The sequence below is a fragment of the Pituophis catenifer genome, unplaced genomic scaffold (genome assembly GCF_029215685.1).
Source record: "Pituophis catenifer annectens isolate HBS135680 unplaced genomic scaffold, rPitCat1.0.hap2 SCAF_5, whole genome shotgun sequence".
NCBI lineage: Eukaryota > Metazoa > Chordata > Lepidosauria > Squamata > Colubridae > Pituophis > Pituophis catenifer.
Window position 1 is genome coordinate 75,657,594 of NW_027256885.1, and position 6,000 is coordinate 75,663,593.

Consider the following 6,000-nt stretch of genomic DNA (forward strand, 5'->3'; position numbering starts at 1 on the left):
ACACCGAAACTATTCGGTTTATTATAGTGGAGAAAATGTTAGAACCAGTGATTTTAGGATTAGCATGGTTGGACAAGTGGGCTCCTACGATATGGTGGGAAGGGGGTTTTCGCAAACTTCGATTACCGTTGGGACCTCCCTCTACCAAGGAGGAAAAGGAGCCAGCAGGGGGAATAGAAGCAGAGAGCCCACCAGCAGACACGACGTATCCTAATGTGTATAGGGATCTCGCCAGAGTCTTTAGTGAGGAGGAATGTGAGACCCTGCCCCCTCACCGGCCTACGGATTGCAGTATTGAGTTAATACCCGGGGCGAAGCTACCCAAGCCCCGGATGTATTCAATGACACAACCCGAACTACAAGAATTACGAAAATATATAGACAAGAACTTGGCCCAGGGTTTTATCACACCTAGTCGATCAAAGATGGCTGCCCCTGTCCTGTTTCGTGGGAAGAAAGACGGGGGGTTACGCTTATGCGTTGACTTCAGAGATCTCAATGCAGTGTGTGTGGAGCCCCTCTATCCACTTCCCTTAATGAAGGACCTGTTAGCTGCCCTAGCCACCGGTCATATCTTTACGAAACTCGACCTACGCGAAGCGTATTATAGGATACGAATCAAACCAGGGGATGAGTGGAAAACAACATTCAATTGTCCCTTGGGAAGCTATCAGTTCCAGGTCATGCCGTTCGGACTACAGGGCGCCCCTGCGGTGTTCATGCAGTTCATCAATGAAGTGCTGCATGAACATCTGTACAGGGGTGTCCTTGTATATTTGGATGACATCTTAATTTACACGCAAACTGAAGAGGAACATATATCTCTGGTCCGACAGGTCTTAGACAAATTATTAGCTGCTAAACTGTACGTGAAACTATCCAAATGTGAGTTTCACAAAAAGAGGATAGATTATCTAGGCTATAGAATATCAGAGAGCGGGGTAGAGATGGATCCCAGAAAAGTCCAGGCAGTGCTTGAATGGCAGGCCCCTAGAACCAGAAAGCAATTACAGAGCTTTCTAGGCTTTGCAAACTTCTATCGGCAGTTCATTCCCAGATTTGCTGAAATAGCCCTACCACTAACGGATCTGTTACGGACCAAACCGGCCACGGCTAAACCAAAGCCGGGACAAGCGTTGACGTGGTCGTCAGCGTGTCAAATGGCTTTTGAGCAGTTAAAAACACTCTTTGCTCAAGAACCAGTACTCAAGCATCCAGACCCAACGCAGGCATTCGTAGTCCAAGCAGATGCTAGCGACGTGGCTGTAGGAGCAGTACTCCTACAAAGAACACAGCAGGGAGGGTTACAACCTTGTGCCTATACGTCTAAAAAGTTAACCACGACAGAGCGGGCATGGGCGATCTGGGAAAAAGAGGCATTCGCGGTCCGTTGGGCGTTGATGACATGGCGACATCTCTTGGAGGGGGCGTCTCATCCTTTTGAGGTATGGACGGACCATAAAAACTTAGAAGCCTTACAAACGCCCAGGCGACTATCTCCCAAACAGATAAGGTGGGCACAATATTTTCAGCGTTTCTCTTTCCGGTTGCGGTATGTTCCTGCTGGGAAAAACTTCCTGGCTGATGCGCTGTCCCGGATGCCACAGTATAATAGCAAGCGAGAGGAAGTGATAGAACCTCTAATTGCACCTTCCCAAACCCTATTAAGACTTACAGAAGTAGATGGTCACTTACGTACCGAGTTTAAAACAGCTTTACAACAGGATCAATGGGTAATCCAAAACCCCTCTATGGTTAGCTATAATGATGGAATAGCTTGGAGGGAGAATAGAATATATGTTCCAGAACATTTACGGAACGTAGTGTTATGCAGGTGCCATGATGCCAAATCAGCAGGCCATTTTGGGTATTTAAAAACTCTACACCTTGTGAGGAGGCAATTCTGGTGGCCACGAATGCGTAAGGACATAGAAACATACGTAAAAGGTTGCACAACCTGTGCAACCGCCAAACCCTGGTCTGGACGACCGTTAGGACTATTACAGACAGTCGCGAATCCTAGCAGGCCTTGGGAAGAGATCGCTATGGATTTCATAGTCGATCTCCCCCCTAGCCATGGCCACACTGTAATTTGGACGGTGGTAGATCTGTTTTCGAAACAGGCCCACTTTGTGCCATGTAAAAGCATACCATCCGCGCTACAATTAACCGAACTCTTTTTGCAACATATCTATCGTCTCCATGGAGCACCTAAGAGGATTATATCTGACTGCGGTGTTCAATTCACCTCTAAGTTTTGGAGACGATTTGTCCGTTTAATTGGGTCCTCTCAAGGGTTAAGTTCAGCATTCCACCCGAGCACTAACGGGGCGGCTGAACGGTCCAATGCCATGGTCGAAAGATATATCAGATGCTACATTTCATACCAGCAGACGAATTGGTCAGGACTCCTGCCTTTCGCCGAAGTGGCATATAACAACATACCCCACCGCAGTACTGGGTTCTCCCCTTTCCAAGTAATATATGGCCGAGAGTTTTCAGCCATTCCAGAGTTAGATCCCCCTATGACAGACGGTGACACGCCACGCAGTTGGGCCGATAAAATTAGTAATGTATGGCCAAGTGTAAAAACAGCATTACAAAAGGCAGCAGACAAGTACAAAAAATATGCAGACAAGAAAAGAGCTGATCCAAAACCATTCCGGATAGGAGACAAAGTATACTTATCTACGAAATACCTTAAACTCCGACTGCCCAGTAAAAAATTAGGACCTAAATATATAGGACCATTTCCCATAACACAAGTCATCAATCCTGTAACCGTAGCTCTTAAACTTCCCCCTCTGTTCAGTAGGATACATCCCATATTCCATAGCAGTTTGGTGAAACCGGTGACGATAGAAAGGCCAGGTACCTCAACCACTCCACCGGGTCCCGTGCATACCAACCAATATGAGATAGACCGAATATTGGACTCCAGGGTTCGTAGGGGGATGTTACAATATCTTGTGCGGTGGAAAGGATACCCTGTAACACAGGCCTCGTGGGTGGCAGCACCCGATGTTCACGCTGCCCGATTGATACAACGGTTCCATCGGAAATACCCAGACAAACCTAATGCAGGATCGTAACAGTGACTAACATCTGTATGCTTTCTATTTATAGGTGAGCTCCTGGTAGGGGGGGCCGCCTGTCGAGTCCTGCCGGAGCTCGCCATCAATGGGGGGTGTGGGAGATGAAGGAGTGGAGATAAGCAGCCGCAGCGAACACACAAACAGTTCCTGGATAGCAGCATTCAGGGCGATGATTGATGACGTTGCCGGGCCTCTCCGATTCTGCTGTCCTCGCTGCTCTGGTGCTCGCAGCTGTTACTGTTAAGGGAGTGGGGGGTGCTTGATTGATAATCACCGGATGTATGTTTAAGGGGCTGAGTTTTTGTTAAATAGCGCTGTGGTGTGATTACACCCAGCGCTGACTTTGAACCAAAACACCGACTTGTACTTTACTTTTGACTGCAAGCTTATCATTGCCAAAGTAAACCCTGATTCTCTGTGTGTTACTGGTGATTATTTCCTATCGCAGTTCTGAACAAACGACAAGCCGAGACCTATGGGGATGAAGGATCTGACCAGGGCCCCGAAACATCCCCAACCGAGCGGCAGATCAAACAGGCCATAAGGACCCTCACTGCCGCCTTCGGCTCAGAACTAAAAATCCCAAAAAACGAACCGAAGGTGCAAAAGGGGACAAGGGGCGAAGGGGAGAAGCGCCGAGCCACCCACGCGAGGGAAGTGGACGCCGATGCCAGCCCACCGACATCGCTGCACCCCCCAAGGATGCGACACCACCCACCACAGAGGCCGCGATCGCCGGAGCGCAGAGGCTGGACCAGATACTCACCACTGATCCAAGACCACCCGAGCGGGCTGGATCTTCATCCGGACGACATCGCAACGACCCGACCACCTTCGACTCACCGCTGGACATACAAAGTTGAAACCGAGGCCTACCCGACCAAGAGAGACCTCTACGCGGGAGCTGCAGCAACAAGAACCTCCGACGATGACTGCAGAGCTGAAATGGACTTCGCGCATGCGCAATTTCGCCTAGAGGAAGAAAGAGAAAAAAAAGTGCAGAGAGGACTCTTTAAACTCCCAGCAAGTATCCCCATGCTGTATTGCAGCTATAGACACATTCAGAACCATGGACAGCCGCCTGCTGTAAGTAACTTAACAAATAATAGAGGGAATTTGCCAAATGATTTCCCAAAGTTAAGAATGGATGGGTCTAACCTCCTGGAGTGGAGCCAACAGCTCCAGGTCGTTTTTTTGAGGGAAAATATATTGTTCTTTATTACTAACCCCCCAGAAAGGCCATGGACCTTTGAACTGGACTGCCTGCACCACAAGGCCTTTTACTTACTAATCTCCAGTATTTCTCCCACCATATACCCCAGTGTCAAACATTACTTAACGGTATCAGAATTAATGCAAAAAATGTTTGGGCTTTTCTATAGTGAGAGCGTGGCAACCACAACCAGAATTTCTAAAGAATTCTATTCTGCCAGAATTAGGCCAGGGGCTTCTATGAGTGAACACCTGCTAGGGTTAAACGCTACCAGGGCTGAGTTACACCTGAGAGGGGAAATTGTGTCAGATCAAACCATGAAGAGCGTGATAGTTAATTCCTTAGACCCCTCCTGGGTTAACTTCATCACACACCTAGATTCACTAAACCTGGGGCACCTATCTATTGACAGCCTAACCAACAGATTGATAGCGGAAGATAATCTGAGGAAGAGCCGCCCCGTGTCACGCAGAGAGCACAGGCCCATAAAGAAAGTAGACTTTCAGGACAGGCAACAGGACACAGCAGAATGCTACAGTTGTGGGTCCAGAAGCCACTACAAAAGGGACTGCCCCAGAAACTTCAGGGAAAGGGACAGTCATGAGCACAGGGCCAGACATCCAGAGAGACAATCAACAGACAATAGATATAGACGTAGGGACTCTCCCAATCCAAGGGATAGACGGGGAAACAGGGACAGATACCTCACAACATTCTAGCTGCTCTGAAACTCAGCAAAGAATCAGGGATAGAGGTAACCTTCAAGAGAGGAAGAGCCCTCGTGAGTAGGAACGGGAAGGACATGGGAGAGGTAGTAGTTAGAGGAGGGCTACCATACCTACATACCGATAGCAACAACGCACATAGTATTATCGCCAACATGGAGACAGAGATAGATGAGACAAACACAGAACCAAAAGAAGACAAAACCAACATCGTAGATGAAGGGGGCCAGGGAAATAGGGTTGCCAGCGCACATGAACTCAACCCACACAGTCAGAGGAAACCCAATATAGGCAAGCCCATCCACAATGATTGTGCCCACCTGTTACACCGAAAGTTGGGGCACGCTAGCTTCCCTATTATCCAAAAAATGACCAAATGTACTGAAGGTATCAAAGTAAAGGACTGCAAAAATTATCTCGAGTGTTCGGTCTGTAAATGCTCAAAGCTAAAAACCAAACCTAGGCCCAAGAAGGCAACATGCACCACCAGTCACATTTTTAACCTAGTACACATGGACTTAGTGGGGCCCCTAAGGCCATCCATAAAATACAGAAAAAGATACTTCCTCACCATCGTGGATGACTACAGTCGCTACGGTTTCGTGTACTCATTAAATCACAAAAGCGAGGTGTATCAGAAATTTAAAGAGTTCTACAAGAGGGTAGAAGTTCAACATAACACTCTGATAAAGCAAATAATGACCGACAGAGTGTCAGAGTTCCTCTCGAGGGATTTCACACACTGGCTCAAGTCTAAGGGGATACTACACTACACGTCATCACCGTTTTCGGCCTTCCAGAATGGGGTGGTAGAATGAAGGAATTCCACCCTACAAACCATGGTTAGGTGCGCATTAGAAGATGCGGGAATTGGCCAACATTTCTGGTCAGAGGCCTTAGTGTATTCTAACTACATGCTCAACAGACTATGGTCTAGCATGATTGATAAAACCCCATACGATTTGAT